Here is a 24,220-nt window from a genome sequence, read left to right on the forward strand (position 1 = left end):
TTGAAATAGGAAAAGATGCAAACAAGCACTTCACCAAACAAGACTTAGCGATGGCAAATAAGCATATAAAGAGATGCTCAACACCATTAGTCATTAGGCAAATGCAAATTAAAACTACAATGAAATACTACTGTTAAAAAAAAAAATTCAACTGAGTGAATATTAAAGACTTAGTACTGGCTTTATTGGACAACTCATGAGTCAGGCAGCATCCCATCCAGCCAATAAATATCATAGATGAGAGCTCCGGAGGCCAAGCTGCAGGAAAAGGAAGGCTTTTATAGACAGAAAGGGAGAGTTCTAGCAGAGAGGATAGTTTCAGGCTTCGGAGGAGACTCCTTTGGGGGATGGAAGGTGTGGGGAGTACCTCACTAATGCTGACCAGGAAATTCCAGACTGCACAGTTAAAATCATATCCCTGGGGGAGGCTGAGACTGTGATTGGGTTAGGTAGTAAGTCATGTTGGCTGACATGTGGCTTGGTTTAGTATAAGTAATTCCATTTTAGGCCTGTTGCTTCTTCTTCTTCTTTTTTAACACTACATAGCTAACTGCATGACAAAACACACAAGAGGTGAGGACTCAGAGTTACTGGAACTCTTATACATTGCTGCTGAGTATCAAATAGGACAGCCACTTTGGAAAACTCTTTGGCAGTTTTATTGCTTTCAGAGAGAAAATGAGAGAGAAGGATAGAGAGATAGAAACATCAATGATGAGAGAGAATCATCAATTGGCTGCCTCCTGCACACCCCCTACTGGAGATCGAGCCTGCAACCCAAGCATGTGCCCTTAGCTGGAAATGAACCCAGGACCCTTCATTCTGCAGGCCAATGATCTATCCACTGAGCCAAACCATCTAGGACAATGTGAAATTCTTTATAAATTCAAAGTGCACTACAAATGCCAGCTATGCTACTGCTAATGGAAGAAAACATCCAGATATTCTAGTTCTGCAACAGTGGTGAGATTCCTAGAAGACCATAAAATAGATAACACAGGTTTTAAAAACCCAAAGAAAGCTTCTGTCCAAAAATGAAGTGATATGCAGGCAGTGCAATGAACAGGCATGCAGTATGGAGCCACTACTAATGATTACCCTAGACCAGTGTTTTTCAACCTTTTTTGGGCAAAGGCACACTTGTTTCATGAAAAAAATCACGAGGCACACCACCATTAGAAAATGTTAAAAAATTTAACTCTGTGCCTATATTGACTATATATAAAGTAATTCTCTTGAATAGGAATCAAATAAACACAAAGAAAGTATTTTATAATTACTTTATTATGAAATATTAAGTAAACAAAATAGTGAAAAATTATAAAATTCTTGTCTTGTCTGCACCTACGGCACACACCTCGGAACAGCGGTTGAAAAACACTGCCCTAGACATCCCAGCTCATCGCCCTCCCACCTCATCGCCTGACAAAATGGAAATGGAGGATGAAGCCAACCTCGGCACGTTTCTGACAGGGAAAATGCGATCCAGAAAGAAGAGGAGACTTCTACAGCGTCACACTGTGAGCTGATGGTAAAGTGAGGGTCACCATCTCATGGTAAAATGTTCCGTTCCAATTATAGTCTTACACAGAATGCAAAGTAGTTCTTGCAAATCCCCAAAATAGTTCTTCTAGCTTCTCAGCAGCTAACCCCAAATAACCAGATTGGCAGGTTACTGAAACAGGCAAGAGTCCAGACACATAAAAGGGGAAAAACAATGTAATGTTCCTATAAAGGAAAGCATCTGTCCAAAGAAACATTTTAAATTTAGTTATTATTTTATTTTAATCCTCACCCGAGGATATTTTTCCCATTGATTTTCAGAGTGGAAGGGAAGGAGGGTGAGGGGAGAGAGAGAAACATGGATTGACTGCCTTTTGCACACACCAGGAATTGAACCCTCAACCCATCAGTCCAAGGGCCAATGCTCTAACCACTGAGAAAACCAACCAGGGTGAAACCTTTTAAAATTAACTGAGAGGCTGAAACCGGTTTGGCTCAGTGGATAGAGCCAAGGCCTGAGGACTGAAGGGTCCCAGGTTCGATTCCGGTCAAGGGCATGTACCTTGGTTGTGGGCACATCCCCAGTGTGCAGGCGGCAGCTGATTGATGTTTCTCTCTCATCATTATTTTTAACTCTCTATCCCTCTTCCTTCCTCTCTGTAAAAAATTAATAAAATATATATATATTTTTTAAATTAAATTAACTGAGAATTGTAAGGTTTTTTTCCCTACAATCTGCTGGGAGGATTTGATTTCTCCCTCCCACCCATGCCAGACAACAATGACAATTGTGGGTAATTTTACTTGGCTCCTTCTCAATCTCTTAAGTATGGGCCATTCTCTGCCTCTAAATATGAGCCAACCTCCATTATGATCAGAAGAATTTATTTTTAGTATAAATTTCCAAGGAGGAAAGGAGATCGGTGAACCTTAAGGTTTTAATCCTCGGATCTAAGAATTGGTTTTCCCAAAGTTCAAAAAGATAAAAGACCCTTCTACAGGAAATCCATACTGCAACTCTGAATTCCCCAGTCTGAGCAAAGAGGGGAATTCCAGAGAGAAGCTGCTGCCATGGGTGGCTGTTTCTTTCTGGATTAAACCTAACATTCAAGTTCATTTCTGGAGGTTGGAACTACTGAAGGAAGAAAACAAAACTGCCTGAAGCAGAGGCCCAAAAAGCAGTAAGTAAAGAGGTCCTACTCTCCAGAGAGTACAGAATTTAAAAACAAAACAAATTTACATATATATTTTTTTAACTTGGCAATTATTCTGGACAGGTAAAAAGCTGATTTTTGTGTGAACTCCATTCCAAGTAGCAATGAGGTTGCGAATCTTGAGAACTGAAGCGGAGCGGCTTCGACCCTCCTCCCCACTCACATTGGGACAGAAGCCAGAAGGAAGGAAATGATCATGAAGACTCATCTTGACGCAAAGGTGGGTGCCTTTATTCATAGAGACTGTGCCCTTCTTGGCGCCGAATGGCTTGCTTTCTGACAGGAACACATTTAGGATCATCATACGCTCAAATTTACTAGCAGGCATTATGCAGCACATCATTTCTGGCTATGAAAGCACACCCGATTGATGTGCATATCAGGGCCCTATAAGCATGACTATTCCAATGTCGAGAGATGGTGTTTAAGTTCTAATAGTCTCCTTGTGAGCACTTATGAGCGTCATTTGTTTTTTAAGAAGACAGAGAAGAATCAGTAAATTGGCAGATGTCAGACAGAAGGAGTTTTTATTTTACTCTCCACATCAAACAGCCTGCTTACAACAACTGTCATCAAACAAACATTTCGGGAGAAGAGACAGAAGAGCTGTGGCATAGTGGCCTTTGGGGTCCAGTGGATTTGAGGGGGCATTTGGCTTTGCCTTTTTTCCTGTCATGTGGGCAATTCTCTCTTGGAGCCCCAGTATTTTTATCTGAAGATATGGAGAGTACCCACCTCACAGTGCTTTAGTTGGGCTCAAAATAAAATATTTTGGGTTATGCTTTGTAAACAGTAAAGTACTAAAAAATGGGAGGGAGAGTTTGGGTTTTTATTTTCCTTTCAGCATTTTTTTCCTCCCCCATAAAGAGGAATGTCCTCACCATCAAGTACCTCACACGTAGCAATTACCCTGTCTAATGAAAATCACCCACAAAATAGTCCTCCGAGTCCTGAGTCCATTGATTTCTTGGTACAAGGGAGAGTTGGTAAGTCAGAAGTTGAGGTGGTTGTAATTGGATTACAACATAGGTGACTTTGCAACTGTGTCAATTTGGGATTGCAATGATTGAAATACTTCATTCTGTCAACCAGCAAAACCCATAAGCAAATTTCAAGTAATTTGATTGTCAAATGTAAATGTGGTCCTTAGATAATTTGAATTTTCTGTTCTGTAGCTGTTTCTTCCTACTGGCTCCCCATCTATTGAGTTAGGACTGTGAATTTCACCCTTTCCCTCTTTGACCCTAGCCTCCTATTCCCGATTGTTCCCACTGGACTGCATCTATTGGATTTTCCAGCTTTATTGAGGTTTTCCTCTTTGGTTATAGTAAATCAATGCAGAGTTTCTATCTCAGTTCTTTTTCAGCTATCTTAGATAAACAAAATTTATTTTTCCAAAGGAGTGCAGTCATTTGCATAGTCATTCACGCTTTAATATAATTGGATCCTTAACATCTCTTCAGTTATTTGCATTCGTAAGAGAATGCAAGGTTGAGGAAAATGCATAAAGGAAGAAAGACGAGGAGGGATATAATTTGCAAATTCAAGTCAGCCAGATGTGGATGACTGTCTCCTGATTTTTAGTTCTCACTTAGTCCTGTGCAGCTGGCACCACTGCTCTGAGACGTACAGACTTGATTAACTGCCTCCCCTCTGCTCTCTGCATGGCATTATGTTAAGCCTGGGGACAGGCTACACTGGGGCTACAGCAGCCACCTGGGGTGTGGCACCTGGCAAAGTTATCCCTGTCTTGCCAGTTGCTCCCCCATGTTGTTCCCCTATGTCGGTGAAGAAATGGCCATTCATTCTTTTTGAAAATGTGATAATTTATTATGCTTTAAAAGATTTTTTTAAAAATCATTTTAAAAATCAAAAGCCAGCCCAGCCTGTATTGCTCAGTGGTTGAACATCAACTCATGAATCAGGAGGTCATGGTCTAATTCCCGGTCAGAGCATTAAGGGAATTAAGGAAGGGAGAGGGGAGAGGGAGGGAGAGGTAGAAACATCAGTGATGAGAATCATTGATAGGCTGTCTCCTGCACGCCTATATATATATATATATATATATATATATATATATATATATATATATATATGAAAGTAAACAAAAAGCCATTCATATGTCTTGTTTTGGAGGTTCAAAAATGGCTGTCTCAACTACACTGAGGTGCCAGGAAGAGGATCCCTACCCTGACAGCCTGGCCTTCCTGATGTGCCCCCTGGCTGGGCAGTGAGAGCAAGAGAGCACTGTGGGCTAGGCTATTACAGAACTCTTCAAACTGATTCAAAATCATTTTGCTATGGTCTCGGAACTGGGCTTGAAGTCAGGGTGTTAGGAGGGTCATTCAATTCCCTCACCTTAGGTCAGTGCTGAAATGTTCAGGAGAGGCCTCTTCAAGACTAATTCCCTTCATCTTGAGAACTCATGCTGTGGCCTCTGCTGTTTCTAAAGGTCTGAGTCTCATGGTCTAATGATTATCTTTGTGGGAGACATTATCTTCCGGTTAGAAATTTCAGCCTTCATTTCCCCTTCTTTAATCATAGCAGTCTATTCCATTTGAGGCTTTCTGCCTGCACCCAGTAAGTGAGGGTTCATTTTCCTGGGTCTTAGACAAGCCTCAGTCCCACTTTCTTTTTCCATTTACTATCTGTACCGGTTAATAATGCAGATTTTTTTTCAATAGATGGAGTTACACATATGTTGATATATATGCGATTTGATATGTATGCTATTTTGTTGTATTGACAGCAATCTTTAAAACTTAATATGCCAAATTTGCTGAAGGTGTTAACATCATAGATATTTTTACACTTAAAAATGTTGAATTTCAGGGGACCATTTCCCCCTCCCCATGTGGGAGTCTGTACTTGTTCTTCAATAAATCTAAAAAAAAAAGTTGAATTTCGTGCCAAAAAAAAAAAAGAGCATTTGTGGGAAGTTTTAATTCATTACATTATTTTGAAGAAAAGTGCTACTGAAAGTTATCGTATACTTCAGGAAGCTTATGATAAACATGTTCCATCCCAAGATACTTGTGAATGCTGGTTTAAAGGCTTTAAAAGTGATGATTTCTAGGTGAATGACATAAAACATCCAGGCCAACCAAAAAAGTTTGAAGACTAACAATTACAAGCATTATTAGATAAAGATGCGGCTCGCAAGCCCCATGCAGCTCTTTGGCCCCTTGAGTTTTTAGCAAAGGCCAGCTTAGAAGTGCCCTATATAGTTTAAGTTTTTGGTTTTTTTTTAAAATTGGCTCTCAAAATAAATTTCAATTGTTGTACTGTTGAGATTGGTTCTGTTGACTAATGAGTTTGCCGACCACTGCTCTAACCTATAAGGGTCCCCATGAGACTTGCAACCAGGGGAGCAATGGGCAGTGGCAGCTCGTCCTGAGCTAACCCCCTGACTTCTCCCAGGCCCCCTTTTCTCTGACTGCTCAGTGAGCCAAAGCAGCTCAGCCTGAGCTCTCCTGTTGCTTCTTGTATGCCCTTCCTTATTTCACTGATTTACTGCCATCATGGGCCCAATACCCTTTGGCTTAGTGCTGTGTAGCCCTTCCCTCTGGAGATCCCCATGCCCAACCCCTTTTCCTTAAATAAATTCAGGTTTTCTTGATTCAACATCTGAGGCCGTTTAGCCTGCCCTCATACCTTTCAGCCACCACTGAATCTTTCTGAGATGGACAGCTTCCCAAACCACTGAGAGTCTTTTCTGGAGATCTTTGGAACTGGAATTGAGAAGAGACTGTCTTTCTCTCCTGGTGGCAGCCTTGGGGAGGGAGGCTTGAAAGCTTTGGCAGCCAAGTTCCTGGCTGTGTGGACAAGGTCAGTGTGCAATGGCAGATGAGAAAGGAAGAGATGGCACCCTGGAAGCACAGGACTCCTTGGATAAAGGTGTCCTCACATCGGCCTGCGGACTGAAGGGCCCCAGGTTCGATTCCAGTCAAGGGCATGTACCTTGGTTGCGGGCACATCCCCAGTAGGGGGTGTGCAGGAAGCAGCTGATCGATGTTTCTAACTCTCTATTCCTCTCCCTTCCTCTCTGTAAAAAAACAATCAATAAAATAAAAAAAGAGAGATTGGAAAAGACACAAAGAAATACTTATAAAAAATAAAATAAATAAAAGAACACATTTCCAAAACCATCGGCCTGTGATGTCTGATGTGGATAGGAGATTTCTGAGATGCTCTCTCACAAGCTACTAATACATCCGTTCAAGTTTCCTTTTTCGTCTCAAGTGGGTGCTTGCTTTTCATGTTTTTGTATTCCTTTATTACATTTAAATCTTTCTCATATCTAATTTCCTGCTTTTGACTTTGTCATTTGTTTATGTGCATGTTTCCTCTTGCTCTGTCTTTCTAAAAGTTTATCTATCTAATTGATTATATTGGTGAAACATTGGTCATGCTAAAACGCTTTTTGGTTTTGTTGTTATTATTTGCCATTTTACTGATTTTGTCTGTTTATTTATGACTTCCTTTTGCTTTATTTTTTCATGTTTCTCTGTGCTTTCGGTTGATTCTTGTGTTGAGTGATGAGGACATTTGGTTTCGGTCTTTCTTGTTTGATGATAAACATATTAAAAGCTATAAATTCAAAGGCACACGTTTTGACATATCGTTTATTTGGGAAGCATAAAACATTCTCTTTAGGCCTGATGAAATCTTTGTCTTTATGTCGATATCCTTTGCCTGTGAGATACCACTTCTCGGAATTTGTCCTACAGATACAATCGTACAAGTAGATAAAGCTACGCATACAAGCCATTTATAATAACTCTTGTGTACAGTGATAGAAGTACCCTAAATGTCCATCATCAAGGGAATTATATTCAGGTCCTGTGGCTGCTGTAACAAATCACCACAAACTTGGTGGCTTAACATAGCACAGGTCTCTTCTTTCACAGTTCTGTTCGCCAGCATTCTGAAGTCAATGCACTGGCCCAGCATCCAAGTGTCAGCTGGGCCTCGCTTCCTCTGGAGGCTCTAGAATAGAATCTGTCGCTTGTACCTTCCAGCTTCCAATGACACTGAAACTCCTTGGCTTGTATCCACAAGACTCTAATCTCTGCCTCTGTCTTCACATCACCTTCTCCTCTGAGTGTACCAAATCTCCACCCAGATCACCCAGGATAATCTCTCCATCTCAAGATCCTTAACTTAGTCACCTCTGCAAGGCTATTTTTCAAATAACATTTGCAGGTTCCAGGGATTAAAATGTGGACATTGGGAGGGGGGCATTATTCAGTTTACTATAGAAATAATGAAATAAATCATGATATAATCCTATAGTGAAATATTTTGCCATCATGAAAAATAATTAATGAAACTCTATATATTAATATGAAAACATGTCAAAGACATACTGTTAAGAAATTAAAAGTATATTGCAAAATAATAAGTTTAGCCCTAGCCAGTTTAGCTCAGTGGATAGAGCATCAGCCTACAGACTGAAGGGTCCTGGGTTCGATTCTGGTCAAGGGCACATGCCTGGACTGCAGGCTCGATCCCCAGTAGAGGGCATGAAGGAGGCAGCTGATCAATGATTCTCACTCATCATTGATAATTCTATCTCTCTTTCCCTCTCTTTTTCTCTCTGAAATCAATAAAAGTATATTTTAAAAAAAAATAAGTACAGCATTATCCTACACTAATTTATATAGATGATACATCTACTTACATGTGTTTAATATATATACCGAGTGGCCAGATTATCATGATCTCTGAACACATAATAATCTGGCCACTCAGTGTGTGTGTGTGTGTGTGTGTATGTGTGTGTGTGTGTGTATATATGAGGCTGGTGTATTCTTGCATGGGTGGGGTCCTGCCAGCCTGGCCAGTGGGGAGGGGACATGGGCAATTGTCCAGCCTGCCTGCTGGTTGAGGGGACAATTTGCATATTAGCCTTTTATTATTGTATATAGGATATACATTGAGTGGCCAGATTATTATGCATTCAGAGATCATAATAATCTGGCCACTCAGTGTATATCTTAATACACACACAAAAGTAACAATAGCCGAAATCGGTTTGGCTCAGTGGATAGAGCGTCAGTCTGTGAACTGAAAGGTCCCAGGTTCGATTCTGATCAAGGGCATGTATTATACCTTGGTTGCGGGCACATTCCTGGTGAGGGGTGTGCAAGAGGCAGATGATTGATGTTTCTCTCTCATTGATGTTTCTAACTCTCTATCCCTCTCCCTTCCTCTCTGTAAAAAATCAATAAAATATATTTTAAAAATAATAATAAAATTTAAAAAAATAAAAGCCAATATTGAAATAGAAGCTTCATTTAGGAATGCTTAAGAGGTTTCATAGAATAATTAAAACATTAAAAGGGTTTTTTCCTGGCATTATAAGAGCCATATATAAATGTTATCGCCTATTGGTTTTTGGTAATTAGAATACGTTGTCAAAGCTACTGCAATATTTTATAATTTCAAGTTTTAATTCTGCCAACAGTTAAGTTTGGGAAGCAGAATTAAATAGCACAACATCGGGTAAGTTATTTCACTTCTGAGCCTCCATTTCACCACTCGTTAAATAAAGAATTTAGACTAGACCACCTCTAATTCTCTGTTTTAATGTTCTATCATGCCAGGTGAGTTTTTAGCAATTACATTCATTGTATCATTAAACTTAAATGAGTGATTACAGACTCCTAAAAGAAAACCACAGGCCCAGTACATCAGAAATCAGCCTTATGCATGGATTGGTGCACTGATAGAAATATCAGACTGAATATCTGTGATCTTAGACAAGCATTCATTCTTGCTCTGCTTTTTGGTTGTACTCATGGCTAGCTGAGATCATTCTAACACCTGTACATTCACTATAAGCAGACTCCTTCAAATTATTTTTTTTTAATGGGACAGCCTTGGGGGAAAAAGTTAATAAAAATGCAATACACGCCCTAGCTGGTTTGGCTCAGTGGATGGAGCATCAGCCTGTGGACTAAAGGGTCCTGGGTTCGATTCCAGTCAAGGGCACATGCTCGGGTTGTGGGTTTGATCCCCAATAGGGGATGTACTGGAAGCAGCTGATCAATGATTCTCATCATCGATATTTCTCTCTCTCTCTCTCTCCCCCTTCCTTTCTGAAATGAATAAAAAAAATTTTAAATGCAATACACAATCTTTGAAGAGATCTTTTCATCCCTGAAACTGGACATCAAATGGATGAATTTGGAATTGGTCCACTGAGTCCATTAAACACAACAATAGCAAAAAAGAAAATAATGCTTCCTGTGTGAAAACGTGGAAATAACTGAATAAAAACAATAGAAATTAATTAAATTTTTTCAAAGAACTGAGTAGTGAAAAGTTGAGAACAAGAAGTGAAGAAAGAAGAAATTGTAATTGGTAGATATTCCAAAAAAGGATTCATGGTGGAGAAAAAGGGAAAGTGAGAGGGGAAAAGGAATGGGGTGGGAAATAGAAAAAAGGAGGGCGGTAATCTCCACCAAGAGAGGGCCCCAGCCACTGTTAATATGGGTAGTTGTGAAAATATTGCAACATTACAATTTTAGAACATCACCTACAAATTCTCTTGTACTAAATTTCACAAGTTGAGCCTTCCAAAATCGACAGTACAAGTTTGAGTAATTGGAGGACATCCTTTAGCAAAGTCTAAAGTTGTTTTTCTTCTGTCCAGCCACCAGGGGGTGATACATTCCAATCAATTTAATAAACATTTAGAGAAGGTTGTCAAGTGCAGTGCATCTTGAGGCTACCCCAAGAATAAGGCACTGTTGGTTATATTCACCGATACTTCATAATATGTTTACACAAATAATTATAACTCAAGAAGAAATGAGCTTTGGGGTTGCATTTGAGCAAGTCTTTAAGACTGGGTGAAAATTCATAATAAGCAGAGATGTGTGGTAGGAGGAAGGCAAGAAATACATTTGGAAAGAAAGACTGCTGGCAAAGATAAATTAAGCTTCAGGCTTCTATTATAGTTGGAATAGAGAGCATTTCCTTAACTCTGTGTTTTTTATGCATTCAGCATCCACACACCACTTAATGGAATTCGGTTCCATATATAAATAACTGAACAGAAATCCGTTATTTAAAAAAGATTCAACACAATTTGTTAAATGCAATTATAAAAATTAGTTGCAAGTGTTTCTTTTCAATAGGTGAGGTGAAATTGCTTGCAATCTCTCATCATGTTATCTCTATCTGGCCCCATAATCAATAGCTTGAACTGTACTCTGGTTCTTCATCAAATTAATTTCTTTTCTTATCCTTTATTTCTATTTAACTACAAAATATAAATCACAATTGCACATCTTTCGCTATGGCAGTAAGGGCCTTTTGTTCTGAAAGTTGGTTCTGGATATTTGGATCAAACTTGGACCCCAAAGTTTTGGAGAGATTTCTTTCCAAATTCTATGTACAGTGCTCTGTAGAAGCAGAGTGAATCAGCCCATCACACTAAACACCAGAAATCTAGATGCCTGGTCCCCTTCCTTGTAGGATACATTTGGCTCCAATAGTAAATTTTCATAGCTTGTTACAACATTTCAATTTTAACTTTTGTTCTTTTTTATTTTTTACAGCTTTACTGAGGTATAATTTGTATACCATTGTACATACACCTTATAAGTATACAATTGAACGATTTTTAATTAACCTCCAAAGCTGTACAATTGTGCCATTCAAAATTTAGGACATGCCTTCCCACTATGGGGGAGGGGGAAATTCCTCCTCTTTTCCCTCTTAGTCCTTCTGGCTGAGCCTAAGAAAGAAATTGACATGAAACAGATTAATAGCTGAAACTGGTTTGGCTCAGTGGATAGAGCATCAGCCTGTGGACTGAAAGGTCTTGGGTTCGATTCCGGTCAAGGGCATGTACCTTGGTTGCGGGCACATCCCCAGTAGGGTGTGTGCAAGAGGCAGCTGATCGATGTTTCTCTCTCATCAATATTTCTAACTCTCTATCGCTCTCCCTTCCTCTCTGTAAGAAATCAATAAAAAATATATTTTTTTAAAAAATTCTAACAGATTAACAGGAGGAAATAAAGCAAATTTAATTACATATGTACATATGGGCATTCCATAAGACTATGGATCCAAGGACAGACTGGGCAGTTGAGGCTTATGTGCCATCTTGAACTAAACGGAAGGGGTGGGTGGTGGTTTGGGAGGTCAAAGGGCAGGAAGGCAATTCACATGGAGATGAAAAAGCAACTGTTTGGTAAACACAGGTTATCCTGGCCCCTTTGGCCTTCCAGGTGGCCAGTTTCCCTGGTCCCTCTGGGATACCTGACTTGCTAAATATTCTTTCCTACAAACAAAACACTTGCCATAGGGAACATATGTCCTATTTGTAGCTACCCAAGCATCTGTATCACATTACATTGTTGCACTGTATTATATTGTGTTATATTATATTTTATGACTTTTTTTTTTTAGAAATATAAAGTGCTTTATTAAAAAAAAAAAAAGCAGGAAAGAATAAACATGGGACATCTTCAATTCTGTTTTCATTATTTTGTTTGGTAAGTTCTAAGTAGTAGCAGACAAGAGTGCATCACTGCTTCATAATCCAGCAGGCTATTTATTTGGCAGGCTATTTATTTACTACATCAAAAATAGGGTGGATAAGCAGAAAACCCTATGAATCCTGATTCTTTTTATATTTTTAAAATTTATCTTCAGTGTTGAAAGTATTACTGACAGCCCCCTTTTTCCCCACTGACCCTCTCTCCCCTTTTCCCCAGGACTTCACCAAACAATTGTCTGTGTCCATGGGTTATGCATAAAAAACTGATGAATCTCAGAGGAAATGGGGGAGGGGGAGATTAAGCAAAGAACTTGTATTACTTTTTAATGAAGTATACCTACAGCAAAGTACCTAAATACAAACTGAACACACTCAAGTAACCATATCTAGATCAAGAAACAGGATGCAATCAGCACACTGGATGCCACCTTCTTGCCTCTTCAACCACTACTGCCCCCTAAAGAAGATGCTGTCTTTACTTCCAGCACCATAGATGAGTTGGCTGTTTTAGAACTCTATATAATATTATCATACAGAACGTACTGCTCCTGAGCTTCCTCCATTCAACGCTGTTTGCTAGATCCATCCATCCTATTCCAGGGTACAGTGCATTAATGTTGATGGTCATGTCGTTTGCATTGTGTGAATACTCAATTCTGATCAACTGCCTTCTACTGTGATGTGCATCTAGGTGGTTTCCAGTTTGGGAACTACAAATGATGTTACGATCAGTATTCTAAGTATCTGTGTTTTGGTGAACAAATGCATGAATTTCTGTTGAATATGTACCTTAAGAGTAAAATTGCTGGCCCTAACCAGTTTGGCTCAGTGGATAGAGCATCAGCCTGGGGACTGAAGGGTCCCAGGTTCGATTCTGGTCAAGGGCATGTACCTTGGTTGTGGGCACATCCCCAGTGGGGGGGGTGTGCAGGAGGCTGCTGATACATGTTTCTCTCTCATCGATATTTCTAACTGTCTCTCTCCCTTCCTCTCTATAAAAAAATTAATAAAATATATTTTTAAAATATATAATATAAAAGAAGAGTAGATTGCTGGGTCATAGAATATGTATAGTAGTTCAGATGTAGTAGATGCTGCTAAACAATTCTGCAAAGTGGTTGTTATCAACTTTCACTCTCACCGGCAACAGATGAGAGTTCCATTGCCTGAGGCTGTCCAGTCTTTTCCATTTCGTTCACTCTGGTAGGTATGTGGCAGCACTATTGTATCGTGGTTTCAGTTTTACTCAGCACTTCTTGGACACTCTTCGTATGTCAGCATCATTTCCTGTAAGTCCTGCCTCCCAGGGTAGAGAGGTCAGACCATCACTTTCCTAGTCTCCCCTGTGACCCAGGCTGCACAGATCAGACACAATCATGTAAGACTTCAACTCAGATGAAGGAAGTAGGCGCACAGCACTGGCAGAAACATCTGATCTGGAGGGACATGCAAGCTTTGGCATCTACACCCAGCATCACGGTGGGAACCGTGGGGTCTGTGGTCAGCAGAAACAACTGTGATGCTTAGGCTGAAGCAGTGTCATTTGGGCATTGTTCCTTGCTATACAGCCTTCAAGCCCAACTTCTTGGCCCTCACAGAGTTTCTATAAGAACCTTCATATTCTATGAGAAATTCTGTTTCTGCTTGATATAGCTGGAAATCTGTTCATTTCTATTTAAAACCAGCCAAGCTGCTGTAGCTCAGGGGTTGAGCCTTGACCTATGAACCAGGAGTTCCCAGTCAGGGCACATGTCTGGGTTTCAGGCTTGATCCCTGTAGGGGTGTGCAAGAGGGATCAGAGATTCTCTCTCATCATTGATATTTCTATCTTTCCCTCCCTCTCCCTTCTTCTCTGAAATCAATTAATATATATATATATATATATATATATATATATATATATATGTGTGTGTGTGTGTGTGTGTGTGTGTGTGTGTGTGTGTGTATATATATATATATATATATATATATATATATATATATATATATATATAAAACAAGAGGTTGATGTGATTCAGGGATGCCTAAAGGGACAGCCAAAGAAGCTATATAATTCTAAGAGAACCCTAATTGAGTATCACACCATGGTGCCTCCTATCACTGTACTTTTTTCTCATAACACCAATGGTCATGAGAAAAAAGTACAGAAGACCCTCTACCAAGTAATAGCTACATTACCTTTTGCCCAGTAAACAAGGACATGAGCAGCCATGCCAGAGTTGCCTGCAGGTCACAATGGGAGGCCCACACAGCTGCCTTTGGCAGATGGCGAACAGCTTCTGCTATTTTTAGCTGAGACGACTCTAAGCTGAGCAAACAGGCACAGGACCACATTCCCCGCAAGGTCTGCTTCACTTCCTCAGTGACACCTCATGTCCGGGCCAGAGGGACGGCACCCACATCCACACAGAGCCACATCGGCCCCTCCGGAAGGCCGCTGTCATGCTCAGAGGGAACACACCCTTCAAGAACTAGGACACAGGCTCGACAGAGAACAGCCATGGCCAGCTGAAGAGTCGGTATTAATAAAAATATGTAAAAACTATATATTAGCTATTGCTAATTATGTATGAAAGTCACAGAATATGGAGGCCCTGGCTGGGTAAATCAGTTAATTAGAGCATCTTCCCGATACACCAAGGTCAGGGCACGTACAAGAATCAACCAATGAATGCATAAATAAGTAGAACAACACGTTGATGTATTTCTCTCTCTCTCTTTCTCTCTCTCTCTCTCTCTCTCTCTCTCTCTCTCTCTCTCTCTCGTCAATAAAATTTTTAAAAGTATGAGCAAGCTAAAGAAAACAATACTCATTGGCTCAACAAGCAGAGTATCTCAAGTGTCCTTGCTAATGTTAGGGAAGAGATCCCTCTATCTAGTTCCTTTGGGGATATATAGTTCTTGCCAAGGGGGTTTTGAATGACCCGAACCTCAAAGGTTATTTCCAACACTGACTTACAGATATGAGCAATGCCAACCTAATGCAGAGGCTGGAATCATGAATCAGTGTGATGTGCCTGCAAAGGTCATTGGTTTACTTTATTACTCTAATGTTTCCTCTTAAAGAGTTCACCTTGGCTGCCAAGAAATCTAATACTCGTGGGAAGAGGCCCCCAAAAATAAGGTGAAAATACATCACCTGACTCTTCAGGGGTCTTCAAACTACGGCCCGCGGGCCACATGCAGCCCCCAGGGGAGTCTGATCCTGCCCGCCAGGTTTTTTGGGCAGTGAGCGCAGCCAAGGTGTTACAGTAGGGATTAGTAGTTCATATAGTCCGGCCCTCCAGCTCTCTGAGGGACCGTGATCTGGCCCCCACTTTAAAAAGTTTGAGGACCCCTGCTAGGTCTTGTCCATTCCCTACAAGAGGGAATATCTGCCATGGAGCCAGAGAAACCACACAGAGACACCTCGTTCCTATTTGTCAGATAATGGGCCACAGGGCAGTGATTATCGCTTCTCTGTCTCACACAGTTCCAGGTGCAACCACCAGCAATCAACAAATAATATTTAATAATAATAATAATAATAATAATGTTATATCTGAGAGCAATAAATAGCTAACATTGCCCATTTAAAAGTAGCCTATAAACCATTGGTTGAGATTGCTTCCCAGACAATTTCAAACATGACTATTAAACTATTATATAAAACAGAGGAGAGTGTGTCATAAAATGAGAGTGAGAAATGTGTCCAAGATGATTAGAGGGTGAATTTATAGCATCTAAATTTTCTTAAAGAAGCAAGAGATAAAATTTTACTAGGCACCACTCTTAAGGTATATAAAATATTTTTCTGGATGGAATCACATTTTATCCAATAACAATCTTTTATCTCAAAGGAATGATGAGATTATATGAAATATTTTTAAGAGGGAATTAGAAAGATTAAAAATAATCAAGGGGAATTTAAGTGAAGTGCACCTACTAAAAAGAAGAAAAGTAAAATACAACAACATAAACTGATGAATAAAAATAGATCCAGAGACACAGAAGCATTGAACAGATCATAAAACCTTAGAGGGAAAGCAGAGGAGAGTGAGAGGCGGGACTAAGAGATCAACCAAAGGACTTGCTTGTATGCATGCATATAAGGATAACCAATGGACAGTAGGAGGCGTTGAGGGCCTGGGCTGGGAGGCAGGCTGGGAGAGGTCAATGGGGGGGAAAGGAGACATATATAATACTTTCAACAGTAAAGAATTTTTAAGAAAAAATAAAATACTTCACAATTTTATCGTTTTATGAGGAGCAACTGGATTTGCCCTATTAGAATATATCTTACGCTCATAAATGAAGCCAAGATCACTGTGTGAATGGAAAAGGGGCCGCATACTAAACCTGACAAGGTCAGGGGAGGGCTGCATGGTGGGCCCTACAAACTCAGAGACATAAAGTAACCACATGGGATGGTCTGAAACTAAAACTCCCTACCTAAAAAATGAGTTATGGTGGGTAGTCATGTCCTAGGCCAGTGGTTGGCAAACTCGTTAGATTGTTCAGTGCAACGATTGAAATTTCTTTTGAGAGCTAAATTTTTTAAACTTAAACTTCTTCTAACACCACTTCTTCAAAATAGACTCGCCCAGGCTGTGGTATTTTGTGGAAGAGCCATACTCAAGGGGTTAAAGAGCCACATGTGGCTTGCGAGCTGCAATTTGCTGACCACTTCCTTGACAAAGGTCAGTCTTTCCCTTAACTGAATGTGTCTGTTGTCACTTTTGCATCTATGAAAACTTACCTTTGGAATGTTGGGGTAATCCCCTTTTTCCCAGACCCCTCAGGGCACAATCTCTCACTAGAACACAAAACCGTAGAACCCCTCAGTGTTATCTTGCTCTCTCGCACATACCATCTCTATGTGCTATAATGCTGTTTACTGTCCTGTATCCACCAATGGAAAAAAAAAAATATGTGTCTATCCATTTTATTTGTTTTGTTTTGTTTATCCTCACTGAGGATATTTTTTTCCATTATTTTCAGAGAGAGTGGAAGTGATGGGGAAAGACAGAGAGAGAGAGACAGAAAGAGAGAGAGAGAGAGAGAGAGAGAGAGAGAGAGAGAGAGAGAGAAACGTTGATGTGAGAGAGACACATTGATTGGCTGCCTCCCACATGCGACCAGACTGGCACCAGGAAGGTACATGGGCTTGACCAGAATTGAACCCGTGACCCTTCAGTTCTTGGGCTGACATTCTAACCACTGAGCAAAACCAACTAGAGCTATCTGTTTATTTGTGTTTATATTTATTTGTTTGTTTATTTACTAGAGGCACCAGTGGGGTCCCTCAGCTTGGTCTAAAGCACATGTATCAAACACAAGGCCCGCGGGCCAAATCCAGCCCGCCAGGCCTTGCAATGTGGCCCGCACCGCGCTGTCATCACTGCACTCTGCTGTCAGTTTATGACATTGTCAGTTTATGACTGTTCAGTAAACCATTCAGCCCGCGATTTAGGCTGGATTTTAGATTTTGGCCCCTTCTCTGATTGAGTTCGACACCCCTAGTCTAAAGAATTGGGCCAAAACCAGCTCTCCCATATCCCCAGAGCAGTCCTGGATTGTGAGAGGATGCAGGCCAGGCTGAGGGACCCCGCTGGTGCACAATCAGGGCCAGAGAGGTATGTGGGAGGTTGGCCAGCCAGGGAGGGACCACAAGAGGGCTCCAGAGCATGTCAGGCTCCTCTTGCTCAGTCCCAATCGCCCAATCCCAGCAGCAAGTTAATCTACTGGTCAGAGTGTCTGCACCCTGCTGGTCAGTGCATGTCATAGCGAGCAGTTGAATAGCCTTAGCATATCATTAGCTTATTACGCTTTGATTGGTTGAATGGCCAACTGGTTGACCAGACACTTATTATATTAGACTTTTATTTATTTATTTTTTTTTCTTTTAAATATATTTTATTGATTTTGAACAGAGAGGAAGGGAGAGAGATAGAGAGCTAGAAACATCGATGAGAGAGAATCATCGATCAGCTGCCTCCTGCACACCCCCTACTGGGGATGTGCCCGCAACCAAGGTACATGCCCTTGACCGGAATCGAACCCGGGACCCTTCAGTCCCCAAGCCGACACTCTATCCATTGAGCCAAACCGGTCTTGGCTATATTAGGCTTTTATTACATAGGATTGTTTTACTGACTTCAGAGAGGAAGAGAGAGGGAGAGAGAGATAGAAGCATTAATGATGAGAGAGAATGCCTCTTGCACACCCCACACTGGGAATTAAGCCCACAACCTGGGCAAGAGCCCTGACCAGGAATCAAACCTTGTCCTCCTGGTTCATGGGTTGACATTCAACCATTGAGCCAGGACAACCGGTTGGTCCTCAAGGCACATTTGCAAAGAAAGTGTTGGCATATCTTCCTCCATTTCTGTGTCTTGCCACATTGGGCTCTTTCCATCGCTACTGTCCATTTCCTCAGACTTGGAGTTTCTCCTGTACTCAGATTTTATAATTAGTATGTTACTCAACATTTTTCCTATTATTTCCAACACCATAAAATAATTTGAAATGTACTAAAGCTCAGCAGGGTGTTTATGGTAGAATCATTTTGGCCCAACTTCTCAAAATTTAAGATCTTCAGAGCTGTCTCAATTATAAAAAGGCTTTCAAATATCTGTATTAATCTAATGATTAAATTCCATCTTAACAGGAAGTCTTATTTTTTTAGTAGCTAGAATTAATTAACTTGAACTTTCATGATCCAATAGAATTTAAAACCTGGCAAACCATGAAACCAGTCCTAAGGTTAGGAGTTTCATTTTAAAGTATCTGGCACCTACAAGGCACTCAATGAATACGTGTTAAAGTAAATTGGGCGGCGGGGTACCTCCTTGGTAATAAAAGGGTGATATGATTCTGAATTGCAGCCAATGAATGCTGTACTGCAAAATAACCAAGAATATTCAGATTCACGTTTTGTTGTGTTATAGGTGACACTGATTTCCACAGATAGCGTAAAAGAGACAAAATTCCATTAAAACTATTCATACTGTTTGTGACAGGTTTCCCAGGACATTTAGTTCCAGAGTGAGAAGATTAGTTACACTCAAGACAGTAAGTCATTAAAAGTAATGATTGGATTTTTATCTCTGTCTTTAGTGCAAAGAAAGAGGAGGGGAAGATGAGAAATTAAAATTTTCTACAGACATAAATGCCCTTCTCTTTAAAAGTTCTGAGGCTTTCTGAAAGAAAACTAATCAATAATTAAAGGGTCTAATCAATCACAAGCCCTGGACCTGAAGAAAAATCAACATCAAGATTTCCCAAATTGAATAAAATGATGCTCCCTACTGTGCTTTCTGAGAAAACTAATAATGTCACTGCTCTGGGTCCACACAATGGGAGACTTTAATTTGTCTCCAACACATTACCCAATATCCTGCAACCATTCAGCTAACCTTGGTCAGGAGACTGTATTTGCCTACAGGTAACAATTGCAGGGTCAGTCTGTGAATCCAGCATTGTTGAACTTACATTTATATCTATACTATGTCAGAGAGCTGCTATGAGAATGAGGCTTCATCAATGTATGGCAAGTCCTTTTAAAACTATAAAAATCTAGCCCTGGCCAGTGTTGTTCAGTGGTTGGAGCATTGGCCCATGCACCAAAGTATCTCCAGTTTGATTTCCTGGTCAAGTGCATATACCTGGGTTACAGGTTCACTCCCCAGCCCCAGTCAGGGAATGACTGGGAAGCAACCAATCAATGTGTCTCTCTCATATTGATGATTATCTCTCTCTCTCTCTCTCTCTCTCTCTCTCTCTCTCTCTCTCTCTCTCTCCTATCTCCCTCCCTCCTTTCCACTCTCTCTAAAAATCAATGGAAAAACTATCCTCAGGTGAGGATTAACAAAAACAAAATAAAACAAAAACTTATAAAAAATCTATAGGATACATAAAAGTAAATGTAGGTATGTAGCTATTCCATAGTCTACAAAAAGGAAGTCACTGTACATATGTAAATTCACAGAGTGATAATGCTGGTAACTGTGAAGATCTTTAATACATGACCCCTGGGTTTCTCATAACTGTTACTAAAGCTGTCTTATGGAAGCAGCAGCATTTATCTACACTCAGACATTCTCATTACATACACAGCTGGCCCAACCAGAGAGGATTCGGAGACAGAAAATTGGGGAGACAGGACATACCAAAAAGGTATTTTATAGAAAAAAATATATATATGTTAAAAAAAAAAAAAAAAACCTCACAACTCTAAAGGAATTAGATAAGTCATTGGTAAACCAGGATCAGATATTGATGTTCTTTTTTTAATTAAAATATTGAGAAAAATAATGGTTGGAAGAGACACTGAGAGGATAACCACTCATTCTATCCCCCAATCTCCTGCCTGCACAGGAGGAAGCTACCTGACTGCAGGAGGAACCACCAGAAAGGTGTGGGGTGAACATAGCTAAAAACCAGAAGTACAGACACACGGATGGGCTTCAAAAAACCGTATGCTCAGTGAAGGAAGCCAGGCACGAAAGGCCGTATCGTATGTTCCAGTTATAGGAAACCTCCAGAGCAGGCGAATCCGCAGAGAGAAAGCAGACTGGAGGTTTCCGGAACAGAAGGGAACTGAATGCTTAATGGATGTGGGTTTCCTTTTGTGGTGAGGAAAATGTTCTGGAGCCAGACAGTGGCAATGGTTGCACAGTACTGTGTATGTGCTAAGTGTTACTGATGGTAAGTTGTTTTTGTTTTTTCTTTTTTCCTAGAGAGAATGGAAGGCAGGGAGGAGGGGGGGGGGGGAGAGATGGAAAAGAGGGAAGAGAAGAAGAAAGACATATAGATTGGTTGCCTCCCACATGCCCCCTCCACCTTAACCTGAAATCAAATCTGAGACCCATCGGTCCAGTGGCCAACGCTCTAATGCCTGAATCAAACTGGCCAGAGTGCTGATGGTAAGTTATGTTTATTTTACAAAAAAGAAAATAAATAAAAATAAAGCTGAGGTCAATTCTGAAGAAGCTAGAGGCTAGAAGCTCTCAGACAACGACAGTTGGAGGCGGCCAGCCCTTCCTTGGAGGAGGATGAGATTCACTGCACAGGTTTGTAAGGATCAGTTTTTCAATGTATGAGGGGATCATGCCCCTCCCTGTTCACCCCGACTGCAAGGACCTTCTCCAACCCCAGGGTCTCTCCAAGGGAGACCATTCAGGAGAGTCCAATCTTTATCTCTGAGTCTCCAGAGAGCAGGTCCCCTTGGCATAAATACCAAAGATTTTGGAAGGATATGGTCAGATTCACACGCCCAGCCTCTGGGCTTCAATGCTGGGTTAGATCTTAAGGAATCCTGTCCCAGGAAGGGCAAAGGGGTGAGGGGCAGTGATAAAATGGTTTGCTGAAAGAACTTGTTTCTCAACATTATTGGAAAAGGTAATTCAATGCAGCCTCGACTTGTCATTTCCAGGGAAAGGAACCCACTTTTCAAGGGCAAAAAGGAGTGAGAAAGAAAGATGCCAGAGAGATTTGGAGGTTCTAGAAGAGACTGTCACCTCCCTGTGGAGGCCTCCAAGTTCCCGAACCTTATAAACGTCCCTGCACCTGGCCTGGCACAGGAGCGAACCATCGCAGGCAGAAGAAAAAGAACCCAACAACCTTCCAGAGTTCCCTGCAGCCCAGAGAGGTACAGGAGGCAGCTGATTTCCCCGCGTCCCTGTAAAGGGGGCAGTCTGAGATGAAACAGGCAACCTCAAGAGGCCCTGCAGCCAGGGACAGCACAGCGGCACCCTGCTCCGATCCCCGTCCCAGACTGGTGTCAACATGGACAGAAGCCAGCCCAGAGCCAGCTCCCTGGCCACTGCATTTGCCCAGAGGAAGGAGGAGGGAGGACTGAGCTCAGCAACCCAGACCGGCCCACATGACCCACAGCTGAGCTTAGGTTCTCACACCCAGATGGAAGCTCTCCAAAGAAAAGGTAGACTGACTCATAGAAAAACAAAGCTTTGCATTTTTCTGTGAAGTGTGGTTTGAAGATACATGCCTGCCACAAAGGCGGTCAAGATTTTTCACACTGTGGCCCAAGCCTACTGTCCCCCTTTCTGCCTCTTTCTACCCCACACCCTGAAATTCCAGCAGCAGCAGCGCCAGACTGCCCCACATCTGGAAACACCCAGGTGCTCTCATGCTTTGTCAGCACACCTATGACAGTTTCTTTCTTTCTTTTTTTAATATATTTTTTATTGATTTCAGAGAGGAAGGGAGAGGGAGAGAGAAATAGAAATGTCAATGATGAGAGAATCACTGATTGGCTGCCTGCTGCACGCCCCCCACCGGGGATCGGCCCGCAACCCGGGCATGTGCCCTTGACCAGAATCGAACCCAGCACCTTTCGGTCCGCAGGCTGATGCTCTATCCTTGAGCCAAACCAGCTAGGACTGTGACAGTTTCTTAAATGGCCATACACCTCCCATGAAGAGATGAGGTTCTAGGCCTCTTCCTATGGAACGGGAGCTAGCTAACCTTAGTGCCTCTTTATTTTATTGATTTTTTACAGAAAGGAAGAGAGACAGATAGAGAGTTAGAAACATCGATGAGAGAGAATCATCTATCAGCTGCCTCTTGCAACCAAGGTACATGCCCTTGACCAGAATCAAACCTGGGACCTTTCAGTCTGCAGGCCGACGCTCTACCCACTGAGCCAAACCTGTTTCGGCCTTAATGCCTCTTTTGTCACCAATAGGACGTGGTGGGAATGATACCATGTAACTTCCAACGCTAGGTCAGAAGATGCCATGCGGCTTCTACCTGGTTCTGTGGGAACACTCACTGTGGGAGCCCGGAGCCGCCAGGTTAGAAATAGGACCATTCTGAGGCCACCCTTCTGGGAGGGAGACCAAGCCACCCCGAGAGGCCTCGGTCAGGTATTTCTGCTGACAGCCCCAGTTACGGTCAGACCCAACAGCCAGGGTCAACTGCCAGACATGGGAGTGAAGATGCATCCAGGTAACTCCGGCTCCCGACTGTGGGGTTCCTTCCTAATTGAGGGCCCCAGACCTTGTGGAGCAGAGATGAGCTGTCCCCGCTGCACTGGTGCTGAATTCCTGACCCCAGAGTCTGTAAGCATAATAAAATGGTTGGGTTTTGCTACTAAATTTTAGGGCAGTTTAGTATGCAGTGGCAGTAACTGGAGCATGCCTTTCTCCTCCGTTTTGAGGGGTCAAAGTCCCACTCATCCTCCAAGGCCCAGCATAATCGTCACCCCCTCTTTTAAGCCCCCGCTGCCCCACTCCAGGGTCAGAATCGATTCCCTGGTCAGACTGCTGTGTGACTTAATCATATTTAGTCACAGACTACTCTACCTGTCCCTTGTCCAAGGCCAGCACTTGGTGGGCATTGAGTTAGTGGGGAGCCCTGCACATAACAGGAACTCAAAAATTATCCGGTGGAAGAATCTTAATCCTCAGCTTTATTTTGAAATAGTAATTGGATGCAGCCTCCACTTATACTTTGCAGGGAAGGGAACCTAGTTTCAGAGCACAAACGAGGCCTACCTCTAAATGAATGCAATGCTTTAAACAACTCTAGAGTAACTCCATTGTGTCTTCTTTTTAAAGCGGATGTGCCATGTGAAACAACATTCAGTATTTAATTCTGCTGCACCCACATTTTTGTTTGTTGCAAGTTTGCAAAATAAAAGAGGCCTTGCCTTCAGTATGACATAGTGGGTGGGACCAGGTATAAGAACAGTCTGGGCTAAGCACAGAGTTGTTTTTTAAAGGTTGTTCCAGCCCTGACCGGTTTGACTCAGTGGATAGAATATCCGCCTGCGGACTGAAAGGTCCCAGGTTCGATTCTGGTCAAGGGCATGTACCTTGGTTGCGAGCACATCCCCAGTAGGGGCTGTGCAGGAGGCAGCTGATCGATGATTCTCTCTCATTAATGTTTCTAACTGTTTATCTCTCTTCCTTCCTCTCTGTAAAAAAACAACAAAAAATATTTTTAAAAAGGTGTTTCAATTACGATTCTCTTAGGCTGTGGG

The 24,220-nt window shown here is 41.6% G+C and overlaps 1 long non-coding RNA gene across 1 annotated transcript; it reads left to right on the forward strand.

Annotated features, from left to right (window-relative positions):
• The first annotated feature begins 2,621 nt into the window (after positions 1-2,621).
• Positions 2,622-22,447, forward strand: LOC311632130. The gene is made up of 4 exons (XR_014796724.1): positions 2,622-2,684; positions 2,781-2,937; positions 20,593-20,922; positions 21,650-22,447. It is a non-coding gene; the product is annotated as an uncharacterized lncRNA (long non-coding RNA).
• The last annotated feature ends 1,773 nt before the right edge of the window (positions 22,448-24,220 follow it).

The sequence above is a fragment of the Pipistrellus hanaki genome (genome assembly GCF_964339955.1).
Source record: "Pipistrellus hanaki genome assembly, chromosome: 13".
Taxonomy (NCBI): Eukaryota; Metazoa; Chordata; class Mammalia; order Chiroptera; family Vespertilionidae; genus Pipistrellus; species Pipistrellus hanaki.